The 19589-nt window shown below is 41.7% G+C and overlaps 1 long non-coding RNA gene across 1 annotated transcript in view; it reads left to right on the forward strand.

The window, feature by feature from the left end:
- LOC135200769 (uncharacterized) overlaps window positions 1–19589 on the forward strand; it is a 184495-nt gene that overhangs the window by 140670 nt on the left and 24236 nt on the right. The window contains exon 4 of the long non-coding RNA XR_010311355.1: window positions 1901–2075. This is a non-coding gene — a long non-coding RNA (uncharacterized LOC135200769). The remainder of the gene's footprint in view (window positions 1–1900; window positions 2076–19589) is intronic.

Below are 19589 nucleotides of genomic sequence, written 5' to 3' on the forward strand. Positions count from 1 at the left end.
AATCCCAGCTGACACTATATTGCGTACTGTTTACCGCTAGGGTTGCGGAGGCCAACTCCATCTCACTTTCATTGCTATTCCTCCAACATCAGGAACTTCTGCAATTTCACTGACACTACCATTTCTGGGCTAAATGCTCCTGATTCCTGATATTCTTGGAGTCTAATTTCAAAAATTAGCCAAACCTTTCAGATATAGTATAATTCGCATACCGTGATTCTTGTCAGTTTAGGAATACAGATCATACCAGACTGTATAGCTCTTCTTATGTGTGCAATTTAAGTCTGATTTCTACGTCTTATTCAGCCCATCCATTGCTTTCACCAAATTCCAATGCAAGAGAACCTGTATTGGATGTTATTGTTTCAAAATTTTTTAAAGATTCAACCTCATCAATCCTCTCTCCATCTACGGTTTTTTTATCCCTTTGTGCATCTGGACATTGATGAGAATGAACTCACTGTTAGTTCTTCAACAGTAGGGGAAAGGTGAAGCTTTGGTGGCCATATGTTAGTAAAAGAATGCCATTAGAAGCCTGTAGATGTGTGATCAAATGAAGACACCAGATCTTAAATGCTGCATTTATTCCATTTGGCAGCTTTTTGTAGCAGTAGCAATGAATCTCCAGGGTTTGATGGAAAACCAGGCTGTGTCTACAGAGCTACTGGAGGGCGACCCTATGCTCTTAAGAGAAAGAGCAAATCCCGAAATGAAGCACCACATTCAATACTCTTCTTTTCTTTGCAGGCTGTGGCCATAATTAGTCTATCAGTCGCCAGTTTGTACGGGAACAATGGTGGTCTTCCTGATCACTCTGACAGGTCGCAAATATTGGAGACATACCCAGGAATCTGAAGACAACTAACTTGGTTCGCTGGATTTGACCAATTTTGATATGACATGCTGGCAGAAATGTTACAGGTGGGGAATCGAGCATGCAGTCGGAACAAATAAGAACATGACCACAGGGTTGCTCTGTGATTGACTGCCGGATCTGGTGGCTAAACCTTGTTGGGGCAGTGAAGCTGAAAGCTTTAACAGTGATGAAAAACTTCAGTACCTCTCAAGTGACACAAACAGTGGCATCACTTTTCTTCAGTTTCTTTGATGTGACTTCCAGTTCCCAGTCACCAAATTCTGCAAAGCAGTGCAATTAAAATACTAGGTGTTATTTCATATTCAGCTGAAATCATCTTTGCAGAAATTCCATCATAGCATGGTGCTTTCCATCTCCTTTGTGTCGGTATTGCTAATTCCACTGCAAGCACTGTGATTTCATTCATCGGTGCATTCAGGTCTGCTTCGGCTCCTTGTATACAATCAAGTTATCCACCCAGCGTTGTCCTTCTGTTCACACGCATTTTCCTCAATTGTTTTTTACCTAAAGATATTTCATTAATTCTTTGGGCTACGTAAACATCAGTGCCACTCCCTGAGTACATATGACTTCGTCAGCATCTTCCTTTTTTTTTTTAAAGTATTCTTGATATTCTTTCGTGTCTCGTCTTGGCTGCTTTTAACTTGATATTCATTTTGGCCTATTTGATTTTACTCGTTTTCTTATATTAAATTTCTGTTAGTATTTCCCTGGTTCATTTGTTCATATTTCATTCTTTACATTTTTTGCTTTAACCTACGGTTTGATAATAATTCTCGCTCCCTAAAAAAAAAAAAAAGAATTACACACTGTTTAATAACTCAGTAGTCTTTAGAGCTATTAACTCTGTCCCTTTAATGTAGCTTATGCTTTTAAGGTGCTTCCCTAGAAGTCCTTTAATAAATTCAAAGCTTACGAGATCATGCTTATTTAAGTCTCCTTATGATAACGGGTATCTGCGTGTTAATTTTTCAAGTGTACTTACTCATATCTGATACCACTTGTCAAATGTATATTTTTCAGGAAAGCTACACGACGTAGGGTCCAGCAGTACGACTGGCGTACCTATAATTCAAAAGCAGTCTTGTCGAAATGTTCACATCGTCTTTCATAAACGCCAGACTTGACTGTATTGTTCAGCGTGTCAGCAGTAAGCAGACGGAATTTTAGTGGTCAACTCCTGATGAAAGAAGACGACGTAAGACCAAAATTATCTTCCATTTTTTGCATGTAGGATTTTACTTGTAGATTAGGATAAGCTTTTTACTTCCTCTTGTGCTCCTGGTCTCTTTGGCCATCATCCGTATTGTTTGGTGATGGGAGCCTATGCACCGCCATCTTGAATTCAAGATGGCGGTGGTCCATGGCGAAACATAAATTATGTACTAACATGAAATTTAACAACAAGCGTCTTTTCATATATTTTACATATTCTTGTTTTACAGGACCAATACAGTGGAATTACATAAAATTATATGAATTCGGTTGCGGACTTGGCAAATTATGAACTATGGAAAACGATCTCTGGGATTAAATGGTATTTTTTTTTCTTTCACAGCTTATCGTTAAGCTTGTTTTGGAATATTTTCATTCTTGTAGAATACTTTTTATACATGGTTGCTTATATATCGTGCCAATGGAAAATCGTCTTATGTACAATTTGTTTTTCATCATGAACACGTCTACCCTTTGAGATTGATAAAATATTCAGCTATGTTTGGAATAAATGAAGTTAGTAGATTCTCCGTAAATTCCTTGGTTTGAGAAGAAAATGTAATGCATAATGTAAATGCATTTGGTGATACAATTTCGTTTCTCCCGTATTTATTTATTAGATTCACATATTACTAAAAAAGATTTACAGTATTATAGCTGCTCAAGTTTTTCGATGTATCTCTAAATAATAAAATTTTTGCTTGTTATATAACTGCCCAATATCCAATAAAATGGTCAGTTTCATGACGAGCTTTAATTGTCTAATAACATTTCTGATGAAATTTTGAGACTCGCAGTCATAGTTGCAATATCAGTTAGAGCACAAAAAACATCCAGTTTTCATCGTTCCCTATTCAGCAAGCTGTTGCTCTTTTCAGTTCCCTGAATTTGGTCTGGTAGTTTGCCTACTACGTATATGTTTCTTTCCTCTCTTTAATACAAATAAAAGACAAACGGACTTGGTGCTTGAATGGTAGTTCCTAGCGTTTTTCTTCTTCTTCTTCCTCTCTCTACAAAGACAACGAAAAGAGAATCATTCTCCCCTTGAGACATAATCAGTATACCCCTCTTCCATCCAGCCCCCCAACTTCTCTAGTGAAACCATTCATCTCCCTTGTGAGGGACGACCGATTGTGTTTCTCAATGAAGATTGGAACCGGGAAAGAGGCGACCAAATGGGTGGAGAGAAGGGGACGCTTTTAGTTTACAAAAGTAGCGACTGGAAACAAAATTGACTGGAACGGCGAAATGAATTAGTGAAGCGACAAACATGAAGAAAAGGGGGGGAGGTGGTGAATGCAGAAGGAGAAGATATCAAGCGCATTACCGAAATGAACAAGGGAGGTGATGTTCAGGAGAGGGAGGGAGAGAGGTAGAAAGAGTGAAGACGCATTTGGAAAAATACAAATTCATCAGCGTACAACAATGATCTCTATCGATACCAGATGCTTTTACCAAACTAGTGCACACGCACACACATATAATTTATATATATATATATATATATATATATATATATATATATATATATATATATAATAATATACATATAATATAATATCTATATATATATATATATATATAAAACATATACCAATATATATAATAATATATATATATATTTATATATATATAGATATATATTATATATTATTACAATATATTCATATACATATATATGTATATATATATAGTATATAATATATATATATATATTATATATATATATATATCTCAAACGAGTTTTTAGAAGCAAATGATACTCGTTTAGACAAATGAAAGAAACTGCTAACAAGCAACTGCCTACCCTCGATCTGTGGCTGAAACTGAAATGGAAAACTAAGCTAATAAACCCTCGTAGATACAAAATATACTTTATATTTCCCATACTAGCTAACATTAACATGGAACAAAATGAATACATTAAAGTGGAATTAAATGAATAAAGTCAAACCCCCAAAAACCATAAACTGTCATTTTCCTCTCCTGAACCAGGTTTAACTACGCCATTTTTGATAGTCAATTAATCTTTAGAGAACCCATTCTCTTATATGGTGCCATTGAACCCATCTTATTCAATGGGCGTTCTCAAACCTCTCCCAGGTGTGTTCTGCACACTGACACAAGCAATCAAAGAGTGTCCTCTCCTCTTTTCATCACCTATCATCACGCCTATACACTATACGCTACGAACACACATGCAGACACGCCTTGCGGAGCGCCTAGCAACAATGGTCGACGTATATCCCAAGCATGTGATTGCTAAGGTGTCGCCGACTTCAGATCGCATTGGTCATCATTCCTGGCTGTTTTTCATTTCAGCATTTTTCAAGGAGCCTAGCGCTTGTCACTAAGCGCTCTGTCTCTAACCGGAAAAAACTGAGATTAGCAATTCACTACCACACCATTTTTAAAATGGCTCGGCCACCTATGTCTTTTGTGCACTCCTATTGCACACCACATCAGCAACTGGTATATACTGGTTCATAATGTTTGCAAGATAGCCCCTATAACACATATTTCGACTATCACTATGGATACCATAACCGTAACCACTGGAGCTGTGTAGCGTTCGTCAAAGAAAAGTTCATCCTCGTCATTATCCTCCAACGGTGGGACCGTAACCGTCTCTAATGTAAGCAGAACTTGAACCGCCTCGTGGTTTCCATGTAAGCGTTTCATGAGCACCTTCGTTGATGAGTTGTACACGCGACAGCTGAGCACCATAAACCACTCCAAGATAACGCGGCAGGAATGATCGAACATCTGTGACCCCTGTAGTAGGAGTGAGTTGTTGTCTTCGTTGCATATAGTAGAAATCCTGCGTCAGATATTTCTCTAAAGTCACAGTGAGTCGGTATAACCTTGTGAGCTAACTCTAGTTCACAACCTGGCAGGTCAACGCATGTTAGAGTAAATATTCTACTTTCACACACGTATCTGTCATAGACTAACACACACCCTGCTTTATAGTCAACTGCTGAGGACTGGAATTCCTCTCCTAATATATACATGATTTCTACCCCTGTCCAAACAACTTCTGATCACTTGAAAGTACTAGGAAACAGCCTAAATATGTAGCTATGAAATGGGTTTTTTTTTATCACCAACTGGTATATCAACAAGCAGCCCCTTATCTGATAATTGCACTCTTATTAGTTACCACAACCAACTCTTTTTAGTTTTGATATATGGGTTAATTTCGACTGACCTGTTTTTTCCTCTAAGACTATAAATCTGTTTCCAGTCTTTTCCTCAACGACTCTAAAAGGACCCTCAAATTTCAAACCCAATCTGTAATTTAGTTCATTTCTCACGTTGATTTTCAGAAATATCTTGTCTCGAACATTGATTTTAGGATCAGATGTCCTGCTATTACTTCTTTCTACCATTTCTCGGGTCGTGGCCTCAAGATAACAGCTGAGACAAGCATGTCTCTCCTTCACTGTGGAAATTAATGCTTCAATTGTATCTTCCCCATGGTGAGGTATAGTTAACAGATCAAATGTGCCTCGTGCTCGGCAACCAAACAAAGCTTCAAATGGAGACATTCTACTGGAATCACTAACCAGTGTTAATATTATGTCTAACAACATTAATATATCTATCCCAGTTTTTATCATTACCACCTACAGTCTTCCTGAGAGCTTCAACCACTTTCCTGTTTGCTCATTCACACAACCCATTAGCTTCAGGTCTGATTGGAATAATTGTTACTTTCTGTATCCCCATGACTTACACCAAACATTCTGAAGTTTTGTTTACAAATTCTCTGCCATTGTTGGTCAATAAAACCTCGGGTGAGCCATATCTGCAAATGATACCATTGCAAAATGCTATAGCTACTTTTTCAGCTGTTATATGCTTAAGTGGAAAAATTTCTACTATCCTCGTAAGTTCATCTATTACTACTAATAGGTACTTATTAGCATATCTAGATTCACAAAAATTTCCTAGGATATCCATATGTATTCTCTGAAAAGGTCTACTTGGTATCGGATATGACCCTAATTTGCAGGAAGTTATCCTTGCAGGTTTGCAGGTATTGCATACTGTACAGTTTTTCACAAAATTTTCCACATCTTTCCCCATATTTTTCCAAATATATTTAACACGCACCTCATTATAAGTTTTTTCTATCCCCAAGTGTGGACTACCGAACCTGCAATGTACTATATCCAAAACTACTGGAATTAGGACTTTCGGAATTACGATCTTCCCCGACCTCAGTAACGTTAATATATTTATGCACACACAAATCCCAATCCAGAAAAATTAAGGGAGCTCGAGTCTTCATTGTGTTTTTAAAAACATGTCAATCTGAATTATTGCTCGTTTTCTGTCTTGATCGGGTACGTGTCTTTGTTGAACTGGTAGGAACATGAATGTATACTCATATCGTACGCGTATGTCTTTGCTGAAAACCACGTGCAGATTTCACATTTTATCTGTAAAGTTGCATCAGTTTTCTAAGCTTCTAGAAAGAATTATTGCCCAAAACGTTTTGTGTCATCTCCACTGTCCAGTTTCCTTAAGGAAGAGAATTCATTCAGACTTAATACCTTAAAGCGTTCACATCTCTCTCTCTCTCTCTCTCTCTCTCTCTCTCTCTCTCTCTCGCTCTCTCTCTCTCTCTCTCTCTTTGCCTCGCCATAATAGATATTAACGTAACGTAAAATGGTCACTCGTAACTTGTAGATTTCACATTTGATATTTCTTAGAGTTTATTTAGTATTATTTAGTGTTTTTGTGGAATCTGAACTAATATTGTGTGTAACGGTGCCTGGTTTTGTGAAAGTGTGAAACAAGCTGTAGCAAAGAAAGAAAATTGGTATACCAAGAAGGTAAAGTGTGTTATATTTTTATTAGTTGCAACTAATAACTGATGGTTACGAAGGTTTGTTAAAAACTAATAACTATTGGTTACAATGGTTTAGAGAACTAATAACTAATAGTTACAATGGTTTGAGTGAAAAGATTTACATTTTTACACATTGCAAATTTTTGTGTTTTGTGTTTGTTTCATTTAAAGTGATTTTTATGTTTTGTGCATTTATTCATTTTCTTATTGAAGTGTGTGTTTTTATTTTATATTCTGTGTGATTAATACTTTTTGCAATTTTGGTATTTTCCACATTTTTCTGTGTTTTCATGTGCATTCACAATTTAATTAACTTAGTTATTTTCATTACTTAATTGTTGCACATTTAATTGAATTTAACACTTGTGAATTAATTTGCCTTTACTTAGAATTCTTTTCAAGTTTTATTGCTGTTTAGCATTTGTGAATTAATTTCCAAATTTCAATTATTGCCTTACACTTTTGAATTTTGATTGAATTAATTTTCTTGAATTTTGTGATAAATTAATGTTGATTTAATTTTACTTAACTGATTAAAGAATTAATTAAACTTTACTTTGTTTTCAAGTAACAGTAATTTTCCTTGATATTGTGAATTTCACTTATAAGTTTTGAGTTTAATAATAAATTTTTGTATTTAAAATTTTTACAAGTGTTTTCTTTATTTTACACCAGTATTTAATTATGATTAGCTTAGGTAGAAGCATAGAGTGGTAACTGATCTGTTTTCCTTCAATTAACTTGAAGTGACTTAGAACCAGGGAAGTACTTAGACTTCTGAAATCAGGGAAATACTTAGACTTTTAAAGTTATTGATGGAGTGATGCCCTTTGATTAATTTAATTACTTACAAGATTACCTCACACCTGTTTTGATGAACTTAGTCTGATTTTCTGCAATACTAGTAAGTGGTTAAGGGATCACTGTTGCCTTTAGAGTATTCAGTCGTTCAGTACCTGTGATGAGGGTTCAGGTGTCTGGCTGTTGTGAGGTAACAATTAATGAATGGTAAGTGTACTAACCAGATACTTGGCACTTCGTCACAAGTATTAATGGTGCCCAGAGACCCGGGAAAACAGATTTCATTATCACTCTAGTATATACTGGTGGTGTTAATATACTGGTGGTGTTAGGGATATATTTTGTTAGGAGAGTGACCATATTGTTTACGTTTTGCATTTATTGTATTGAATTGTAAGTTGATAACTTAGAGGAAAATGGCTCAGTTCAAGGTTCAGGAATTTTTAGCAGCCCCTTCCATCCAAGTTTTATCTGAAACCACTCTGACTAAGGCACAGTGGAGCGTTTAGCAGTGGCATGTGGTGGTTATGTGTCTACTAGTATGGTAAAGGCACAAATAAGATGTATTGCTATGGAATCATTGATAAACTCTGGTAGAATAACTGATGAAGATGAGTTAGAATTGGCTCAAGAGTTGTTGAATGTAGCACGTGCTGATCTCATAAATAAGCAAGCAGAAAAGAAAGAGAAAAGTGATGCAGAGTTAGAGCTTAGACGCATTGAAGCAGAAGAGAATTTGATTAAGCTAAAAATGCTTGCTGAAAGAGAGTGAATGCAAGCTGAAAGAGAAAGAATAGACAGGGAAAAACAAGAAAGAAGAGAAAGAGAAGAAGAAAAAGCAGCAGAAGAGGAAAGAGAAAGGATAAAAGAGGAAAGAGAAATCGCAAGACATGAAAGGGAGATGGAATTGATAAGAGCTAGTTCCACATTACCTGTAACACCTTCTAACCCTAACCAAGGTAATCAAGACCCTGTATTTGATGTAGTAAGAGTACAGAAGTTAATCCCTAAGTTTACTGAAGAAGCTCCAGATGAGTTTATTGATCACTTTGAGAAAGTGGCTTCAGGTATGGGAGTGCCATAAGATAAATGGTCAGTTTTGCTACAAAGTGTCTTGATTGGTAAAGAGAGAAGTGCTTATCTAGCCTTAACAGCTGATCAGTGTAAAGACTACAAGGTACTTAAACACAGTGTGCTGCAAGTTTACCAGATGACCCCAGAGTACTACAATGAAAGATTCAGAAATTTAAGAAAAGATGAGAAGGGAACATTCTTAGATTATGCATACAAAGTGAGAAGGTGTTTCAAACGTTGGGTAGAAGCTGCTAAAGTTAAAACTTTTGATGAGTTAGAAGAATTACTTGTTCTTGAACAGTATCTTCAGGGAATTCCTGAACATATAAGAGCCTATTTGAGAGAGAGAGGTGAAGAAACTTAACAAAGCTGCTACACTGAGTGAAGATTACAATATAATTAGTAGTAAAAGTAATTACAATGTCAAGTACCAGAGTCAACAACGCCCAGGTTTTAAGTCTTATCCAAATAACAGGAACAAATTTAATGGGAAACCTACAAGTGATACTACCAAGAGTACACAAGGTAATACACCTCAGCAAACTAATGTGAAATCCTCATCCAGTTTTTCAAGACAGTTACAGAAACCTAATGTTGTCTGTTTCAAGTGTGGAAGAGCAGGACACTTCAGTCAAGAGTGTTAACGGAATCAACAGCTGTCAAAGCCAGTTGGTCAAGTTGTGAAAGGTGACCAGGTGAAACAAACTACGAAGAGCAGAGTGGGAAAGAATCAGACTCCAGAGAAGAATGAAACTAAACAAGCTGAATGTTTAGCAACCAGTGGAAATGTAACCTCAAGCAGTGAGTGGCTTAGCAGTGAGGGTATGCCCGTCAACTCAAGAAGGAAGTGTGCAAGTACCAGTTAAGATATTACGTGATACAGGGAGTAACCATAGTGAGGTAGTATGGGGTTCTCACCCTCAGTTGGAGAAGAGTCTCACAGGAGATTCAGTTATTTTGAAGGGTATAGGAGGAGAGGAAGTAACTCCTATATGCCGCTTACATCTGTCATGTGAATTGGTGACAGGGAATGTTGATTTTGCTGTAAAGGACTCACTGGCTGTGGAAGGTGTACATGTTCTGTTGGGGAATGAAGTTGGTGGTGTACCATTTATTCCTTGTCCTGTAGTGACAAACAAACCATTGAGGATTAGTCCTACAGTAGAGTTGGAGAAGAATAACCCCCACCTGTTTCCTAGTTGTGTAACTACCAGAAGTATGAAGAGGACTACGACTGCAAGTGAAGAAACTGAGGATTTACCCACCCAAGAAGGATCAAGTGAAGGATCTTTGTGCTTAGAAGAATTGTTCCAGGGAAGTGATGTTTCCCATATTGCTAGTGCTGACCAAGAAGGGATTTCCCAAGAAGATGAAGAAGACAATGGCGAAGAAGAAGAACCTGTTGTTCCTGAAGAGACTCAGCGTAGTCAAAGTGTTCCTGAAGACAGTAGTTAAACTACAGTAGCTGAGTTAGCCGATATCGAGAATTCAACCCTTGAAGTTGGTCAAGTGACAAGTGGTGATAGGTGGTGATGTCTTGCATTAGAAGACGAAAGGTTGCAGGATGGGAGAAATGATATCCCGAGTCGTAGATTTCTTTATTCCAAGCAGCAAAAGGTAAATATGTACAGAGGCTCTGCAGGGCGTGCAGCTCGCACCAAGAGAAGCAAGAAGAATAACCATGCGCATGTGCGGGGTTCATGATACAGGGCGACACATACGGATGCGTTCACAATAGGTGATTTTATTAAATACATGGAAATGAATTGTACAGCAATTGCATAGTAAAATATCCATTATTCCACACCTCCCCTTCCCCTTTTGCGTTCAAAGAGGTATTTTGAACGTACTAAACAAATTACATGTAGATATGTACATTATGTAGGCCTGTTCAATCTTGGGGACCTGTGAGGGGCTTTGGAGGGAATTGATGACTTTTCCATGTCTGGGCTAGGGACCACAGGGAGATCAGAGCTGGGAACTTGACTGGGGTTGGGCAGTGGATATAGGAAACGACGGTTCCAACGTAACACTCGACCACTTGGGAGATAGATCTCGTACTCGCGTGATCGTGCACCACCCATGACAATCCCAACTGTGTCCCATCGGTGGGATGTCGGATTCTGGAGAAGGACATGTTGGCCCACATTAAGCCTGGGCAGGGGGCGGGCGTGGGCGTCATAGTTGCGCTGCACCTGAGCAGCTCTGGCAGCGGCTCGGCGGTCACAGTCATGGGCCTTTCCCTGCCAATCATCTGTGAATGACTGAGGATGGGCAGGCACACATGTACGGAGAGGGTGACCATACAGTACCTGGGCAGGAGAGCGACCAGACTGGTTGGGTGTGTTTCTTAACTCAAGGAGACCACGATCGAAATCCTCACAGTCAATGTTTTCTGTGGGGGCAGTTTTGAGGATCAAGTGCTTGACAGCCTTGACGGCGGCCTCAGCGTGTCCATTAGACTGTGGGTAATGTGGCGACGAGGTGATGTGGTGTACACACCAACGTTCTGTGAAGTTGGCAAATTCTTTGCTGGTAAACTGAGGCCCTCCATCGGAGCGCAGGCGTAAGGGAACACCCACCTCTCTGAAGTAGCGGCAGAAGTGCCGTATGGTAGAGGAGGCAGTAGTGTCACCCTTGCAAGGGACAACCACAGGCCAGCCAGAGAGGCGGTCGGCGACTTCAAGAAAGGACTTCCCAGCTACCTGGAAGAAGTCCGCCGATACCGACTCAAAGGGCCTGGATGGATGGTCGTCGTTGTGGAGAGGCTCCCGTTGTTGGCTAGGACGCAGGACTTGGCACGGCTCGCAGGCAGCGACGGTGTTGGCGATGTCCGAGTCTATCCCAGGCCAGAAGACGGTTTGTCGAGCCCGACGTTTGGTAGCCTCGACACCATGGTGACTATCATAGAGTCTGGCGAGTGTGTGGCGACGTAGAGCTGCAGGAACTAGTATTCTTGCCCCGTAGAGCACGAGGTTGCCATCTGTAGTGAGGGCTTCTTGCAGCTTCCAGTACAGTGATAAGGATGCATGTAGGTCGTAGCGGTTCGTGGGAAACCCAGAACTGATGCAGTCGCGAAGGCGAACGTAGGTGGGGTCGGCCTGTGCTGCTATCGACATGTCCTGTAGGGTCCGGTCGGCGTCAATGGTTGGGGCATCCTCATCCTGGGAAGCTGTTGTAGCATTGATGACAGATCTGACATGTGCTGTTACCTCAGCACAGCCAGTCATTCCTCAGAGGTGGGGTAGCTGACTGGTGCACGAGAAAGTGCATCTGGAATGCATAGAGACTTGCCGGCGCGCCACACTGCAGTAAATTGATATTGCGACATGCGCTCCTTCATTCGCTGGAGCCGTGGGTTTTCAACGATGTCCAGCGTGTAACTGTTGATGATAGGCACCAATGGGCGATGGTCGGTTTGCAGGGTGAAGGTTGGCAGTCCTTTGAGGTATAGGCAGCACTTTGTGAGGGCCCAAGATACTGCAAGCATCTCCAGTTCAATCGTTGCATATCTTGTTTCGGCGTCTGCGAGAAAGCGGGATCCACACTGGACTACTCGGAGATGTCCACAGTCCTGGAGGAGAGCGTAGCCTATCCCGTAGAGGCGAGATGCATTGGTCTGGAGAGTGGTTGGCAGGGTTGGGTCAAAAGACGCAAGAACAGGTGGGTTTGAAAGTGCTTGTTTCACACGTTTGAAGGCCTGGTCATGGTCAGGTGTCCAAAGAAAAGAGCGCTTGGGGCTCATGAGTGGTCGAAGGGGCTGTGCAGTCAGGGCAATATCTGGGGTAAACTCTGCCAACTGGTTTACTAATCCCATGAAGGAATGTAAGTCCGTCAGGTTGGATGGTGTAGGGAAGTCTTGCAGAGCAGCAACTCGTCCTGGGTCAGCAGCAATTCCTTCTTCGGAGAGGGTGAAGCCACAGAAATTCACTCTGGTCTCTGCCATTGTGAACTTTTCTTTGTTGAGAGTGATGCCATTTTTGCGGCAGCGGGTGAGCAGTTCGTGGATCCTGTGGTAGTGTGTCAGTAGGTCATCGTCGAAGATGAGAATGTCATCAACAACCTTGACACACTTCTTCATGCCTTGGAGAGCTAGGTCGCCGCGGTAACAATAGGCATCACCAGTGGCAGCGAAGCCCATAGGTCCCCGGCAATGCTGGAAGCGTCCATAAGGCGTAATGAAAGTGGTGAGGTGGCGGTCCTCTTCTGCTAGCTCCATCTGCCAGTAGCCATGTAGAGCATCCGCGGTGGTGAAGAACTTGGCGGTGGAGTCGACAGTACGGACAGCAGCTAAGGGCGTGGGCGAAGGGTGGGCTGGACGGGAGACTTGTGTGTTCAGCTTCGTGAGATCCACTGTGATTCGAACTCCCTTGGCCTTAGGAACGACGACTAGAGGGTGGCACCATTCCGATGGCTCATCTCCACAAGGCTTAATGATTCCCTGTTGTACCATGGAGTCTAATTCATTCTTGACAGGTTCGTGGAAAGCGTAGGGTATCTGCCTTGGGGTGTGGATGGCGAAAGGGACCGCGTCTTCCTTAAGGTGGATTTTCATGGGAGGGCCGGCCATCGGCCTCAGTGGAGCTGCTTTAAGGTCTTCCTTTGACACGAGTACATCCTGAAAGGTTTGTAAGAAATACTCTTGGGCCTCAGCAGGGGTCGTGTCAGCATGCAGGGGTAGCTCCTTGCATCGATTAACGTGGGTGACCTGTAGAATGGGCCGCGGAAAGCCTGGTGGGATGATGGCCAACTCCTTGCAAAGTGCGTAGGACAGGAGTGGCATCTGAATGCGTTCGTGGACTTGAATCGTGGCGAGGCAGGACCGTTTGGCCAAGGACAAGGTGGCCTTAAGGGTTCCTAAAGCAGGTGTCATCTTTGACCCATCTGCCGTGAGTGTCACTGATGTTGCAGGAGGCTGTAGCTCAGTCCTGGGAATGCGAAGGAGTTCCAAGTGCTGGGGGCCCAACACTGATACATCAGCTCCTGTGTCAGGCAGCAACACATTATCTTCGATGTCTCACCCTTGTAGGTTAGGGCGATGGATATAGGTGATGGTGAGGAGTCAGTTGATGAAGAAGGGGTCTCGACCTTGCGACAGTTAGAGGGCTTGCTAGAAGGGGGCGTGGCATTGGGCGGGCCGCTCTGCTTGGCATTCATCTGCTGACGGCAGTACTTGTCATAGTGGCCCACTCGGCCGCAGTGTCTGCATGTGGCCTTGTTGGCGGGGCACTTTGGGGTTCTGCGCCAGTGTCCTTTGCAGCCACAGTTTACACATACACTGTCGCTGGCTGGGCACTTTCCTGTTGAACTGTGCTTCCTTGTGCAGGAAGGGCATAAAGTGTCCTTGTTAGGGGTTGGTAGCGAGGTAGAACCCCTGTTGCCATGTCCTTTGATTTTTTTATAAGTGGAGACGGCACACAATTTAGAAAGAGGGGCACGTATGGCGGTAGTGGCTGTCCGTGTGGCCTCATAGAAGCGACATTCGTTAACCATGGTGGCCAATGAAGCTGCAGCGTCCAGGGCAATGAGTTTCTGAGTGAGCTCCTCGTCCCTGACTCCCATGATAATGATCATCTTCAGCTGAGTCTCCTCACACACAGCAGAATGGCCAGGAGAGACGTCGATTTCCTCTGCTACATGCTTCAGTCGGACGTAGAAGTCGCTGAAGCTTTCCCCTTCCATCTGCTTGCAGGAGAGCAGGTCCCTGCCTCGTAGAGCTTCATTCCGCAGGTTCTTGATGTGTTCCTGGAGAATATTCAAGACCTCGTCAACACTCCGATCTGTGTCTGGTGGTACGTTGAGCGTGTGCTCGAGTATCCTTTGGGTCTCCAGGCTGAGGCACATATGAAGCTGTATCATTTGTTTCTTGGTAGGTAATGTCCCTAGGTCTACCATCACACTGTAGTCATCCCAGTGTCTACGCCATTCCCTGAACACTTGGTATGTGGCATCAGGACGTAAGGATGGCGGGGTCTGGGCGATGGCTTTCTGTGGGGGTGGTGGCTGGGTGGATGATGGCACTGAGGATTGTGTGGGAAGTTGTGAGTCCGCTGGTGTTGCTTGCTGCTGGGTCGAATTGACACTAAGTAGCTGCAACAGTACGGTGAAACGTTGAGTTGTCCTCCTGGCGGCGTAGATCCTCTTTGTGACGACGTTGTTCCTCTCCATAACGACGTTGCTTTTCCTCTCTCCGACATGCAGCCAACTCGGCCTGTCGAGATTCCTCCAGGTACTTGATGAGGAGCCTTAACTCCGTATTTGGAGCTGTGGGAGGCGGTATACTCAGGTGCGGTGAGAGCAAAGGTGGGGTTTCCAGCGATGCAAAACCTGGAAGGGTTCGACGGTCTAATGGTGAGACTGGGTGTGAAGGCAACTGGCGGTCTTCAGGGTCCTGGTCGTGTTGCATATCCCCAGGCTCGTCTTGATGTGAAGCAGAAGCCATTATGAACAGTTTTCTGCAATGTCAACTGCAGTTTAAAGGAAGAATTCTTCAACTGTGCGGCGAATACTGGCAGGCGGTAGAGAGTGGCCTGGGTGGGCTCCTGGGGGGTGGGCAGTTGGGTGGGGAGTGGGGAGCGACCACTCGATTGTTGAAAAAATGAGTCGGCAGTGTATGGCAAATGATGAGCGTGGGTGGATGTGCCTCGGGCTCTGTAGCTGGGTATGGAAATAAGGGTGCCCGTAGAGCTGGGGCAAGGCATAAGAAAAATACAACCCACTAAAATCAAAGCACTGACATTACACTGCACTGGCACTACACAAACACTGCATGAACGTATCATAAGCACCGCACTAGCACTGTAAAATCCAAAGGCGACCGAGGGGTAATGGCGGCTGGGTTTGAATGCTGATTCCGGTGTTCCTTGAAAATGCTGAATGGTCTCGTCACTGCACCATGGTGATAGGTGGTGATGTCTTTCATTAGAAGACGAAAGATTGCAGTATGGGAGAAATGATATCCCGAGTCGTAGATTTCTTTATTCCAAGCAGCAAAAGGTAAATATGTACAGAGGCTCTGCAGGGCGTGCAGCTCACGCCAAGAGAAGCAAGAAGAATAACCATGCGCATGTGCAGGGTTCATGATACAGGGCGACACATGCGGATGCATTCACAATGGGTGATTTTATTAAATACATGGAAATGAATTGTACAGCAATTGCATAGTAAAATATCCATTATTCCACAACAAGAGAGAAGCTAATGGACTTGCAGAAGAAGGATGCATCGTTAACTGATTTGTTCTTCGGAGTTGTTGATCGAGAAGAGATGCAACAAACTCCTACCTGTTATTATCTGAAGGAAGGTTTGCTGATGAGGAAGTATAGACCTACAGATATACCAGGAGATGCTGTATGGGGCGAATATCATCAAATTTTGATTCCATATCCATTAAGGAAGCAAGTGCAGTAGCTCATGAGTCTGGACTTATGGGAATCAGGAAGACTGTAGAGAAGATCATGAAATATTTTTTTCTGGCCTGGACTTCACAAAGACGTTAGCAGGTTTTGTCGTGAATGTCATACCTGCCAGATAGCTGGAAAACCGAATGAAACCATCAAGAAAGCCCCCCTACAACCTATAGAAGTTAGAGGAGAACCCTTTAGCAAAGTGATTATAGATATGGTTGGACCGCTGCCGAAGACAAAGAAAGGAAATGAGTATTTGTTAACATTAATGTTTCCTGTGAAAAGCTATCCAGAAGCAATCCCTGTTAGAAACATATCTGCCAAGATAGTTGCTGAAAAACTTGTGGAGTTTTTCTCAAAGTTTGGTATACCAGAAATAGTACAAAGTGACAGAGGAACAAACTTTACTTCAAAGTTATTCCAGGGTGTGATGAATTTGTTAGGAGTGAAACAACAGTTATCCAGACTCAAGGTGCCTTGGAAAGGTTCCACCAGACATTGAAAAGTATGCTGACAAAGTATTCTTCAGTCAGGAAGAGAATGGGATGTTGGTTTACCATTAATGTTATTTGAAATTAGGAATGCTTATCAAGAAAGTATGGGATGTTCACCTAATGAAATGATTTTTTGTAGAGAAGTGAGAGGACCGTTGAAGATTCTTGCGGAAAATTGGGAAGAAAATCAAGTGGAAAGCCAAGGAGAGTATGTGAAGAAATTACGGAGAAGATTGAAAGAGATTAGAAAATTCTCTTTAGAAAACTTGAAAGTGAGTCAAGAGAAAATGAAAAGGAGATTTGATGCTAAGACTAAGCTAAGAAGTTTTAGTGTTGGTCAACAAGTGTTAGTGTTCTTACCTGTCAAGAGATTTCCCGTTACTAATAAATTTCAAGGTCCTTACAAGATAATTTAGAAGTTAAGTGATAGAACTTATGTGATTGAAACACCAGAAAGACGAAGAAGACAAAGGAAGATACACGTGAACCTCTTGAAACCTTATTTCTCAGAAACTAAAACTGAAATTTGTCAGTAACCCAAACAACTTTATCTACAGAAGACAATGATGGCTACGAATTGGGAGCTGAAAGCAAGATGAATAATTCTTCAATTTTGGAAAATTTGGAGGATAAGTTGAAACATCTGAGTGTTGAACAAGGTGAAGACTTAAGTGAAGTGATTAGAAGTTTCCCAGAAATTTTTGCAGATGTGCCTAGACGTACTGATCTGACCAAGCATGAGATCAAGATTCAAGAAGATGGAAAACCTTTCAAGCAAAGAGCCTATCGCTTATCACATTGTCATCGAGATGTTTTGAAGAAAGAAGTTGAGTATTTGCTGCAACATGGATTAGCAGAACCCAGTTCAAGTCATTTCAGTTCTCCATGTATGTTAGTGAAGAAACCAGATGGTTCATTTAGGATGTGTACTGATTATAGGAAACTGAATTCTATCAGTGTGGCTGATAATTATCCTTTGCCTCTTATAGATTAGTTACTTGATAATATTGGGCAAGCCAAGTTTGTTTCCAATATAGACTTGTTGAAAGGATATTATTAAATTCCCTTAGAGGAGAATGCCAAGTTCCTGTCAGCTTTTATTACTCCTTTTGGACTGTATCTGTATACTGTTCTGCCATTTGGTCTGATGAATGCACCTGCAACATTTCAACGAGTGATGGATCAACTGCTAGGATCGATAGAAGGAGTAGGTGTATACCTGGATGACATAGTGATTTACTCTACAACATGGGAAAAACATCTGAAGATTCTGAGGAAAGTTTTCAAGAGACTACAAGAAGCAGGATTAACAGTCAACCTAGAGAAGAGTGAGTTTGGAAAGGCAACTGTGCAGTATCTTGGGTTTGAAGTTGGGAAAGGTCTTCTTGCTCCAGTAAATGCTAATGCAGAAGGTGTCCGTAAGGCTACCCTACCTACTACCAGGAAACAGCTACAGAGATCTTTAGGCATGGCTGGATTCTATCGTCGTTTCTTCCCAAATTTCTCAGCCGTAGTAGCTCCCTTGACAGACTCAACTAGTCCCAAAGCTAAGTTTGTTTGGACTCCAGAGTGTCAAGAATCCTTTGAGCAGGTAAAAGGCAATTTAACTTCAAGACCAGTACTTCAAGCTCAAGACTTCGACAAGAAATTTGTGATACAAGTTGATGCATCGGACTGTGGCATTGGAGCTGTTCTACTTCAAGAAGATGAAAATAATATCTACCATCCTGTGTGCTTCATGTCTTCAAAATTGAAAAAAACATCAGAAAGTATACTCGACAATCGATAAGGAAACTTTAGCCCTAATCACAGCATTGAAAAAGTTTGAAGTGTATGTGAATAGACCTAGGAATGAAGAAACTTTAGTGTTGTCTGATCACAATCCACTATCATTTATCCAGAGAATGAAAAATCATAATCAAAGACTGACCAGGTGGTCTTTGTGCTTGCAACAGTATAACTTAAGAGTGCAGCACATTAGTGGCAAAAACAATGTACTTGCTGATTATTTATCTCGTTGCGAATCGTTGGATTCAACACCGTGATAAAAAATCTGCTAGGGGGAGGTATATTATATATTGCTACTTTCAAAATGCTTATATCCCCTCTTTGACTGTATAAGATGTTATTTAAAATGTGTGTTCAGATTTCGCATAACATAATGTAAAAGAATAAATAACTTAGTATGAAAAGAGAGAGAGAATATCTTTGTCCGTTCGAAGCTAGTTATTTTTCAAAACCTGTCAACAGGTTTGATTAGAGACCTCGAGATTAAGGGAGCTTGAGTCTTCGTTGTGTTTTTAAAAACATGTCAATCTGAATTATCGCTCGATTTCTGTCTTGATCGGGTACATGTCTTTGTTGAACTAGTACGAACATGAATGTATACTCGTCTTGCACGCGTATGTCTTGGCTGAAAACCACGTGCAGATTTCACATTTTATCTGTAAAGTTGTTTCAGTTTGTTCCGATATGTATGCAAACCCTCGGTCCTTTAACAATAGGAAAGTACTTAGCAGCAGCTAAACCGGTCGTAAGCTTCGAACAAGGAGGTTTGGTAGTTCACTACTTGTCCGGCAGTTGGTGGTCAGCTCGACTGCGAGGAGAGGAGCCACTTTGCTTTCGGCCGCATTGGTGGATAGACGTGCTGCTCACCTCCCTGCCCACTTCAAGTCCTATGATTGGTTTTCTTCACTTCGTGAAGGCTTTTTCTCTTTTTCTATTACTCAGTGTGAATGTACAAAGCCTGCGTAAGTACGTATCTGTTTTTTGTATATCATACTCAGTGATTATTGTAAGTGATAATGGAATCCTGAGAGCCAGAGAGACCCCCTCGCCCCCCCATCAGTGCAGATTGTGCC

This window comes from Macrobrachium nipponense, chromosome 27, assembly GCF_015104395.2.
Source record: "Macrobrachium nipponense isolate FS-2020 chromosome 27, ASM1510439v2, whole genome shotgun sequence".
Taxonomy (NCBI): domain Eukaryota; kingdom Metazoa; phylum Arthropoda; class Malacostraca; order Decapoda; family Palaemonidae; genus Macrobrachium; species Macrobrachium nipponense.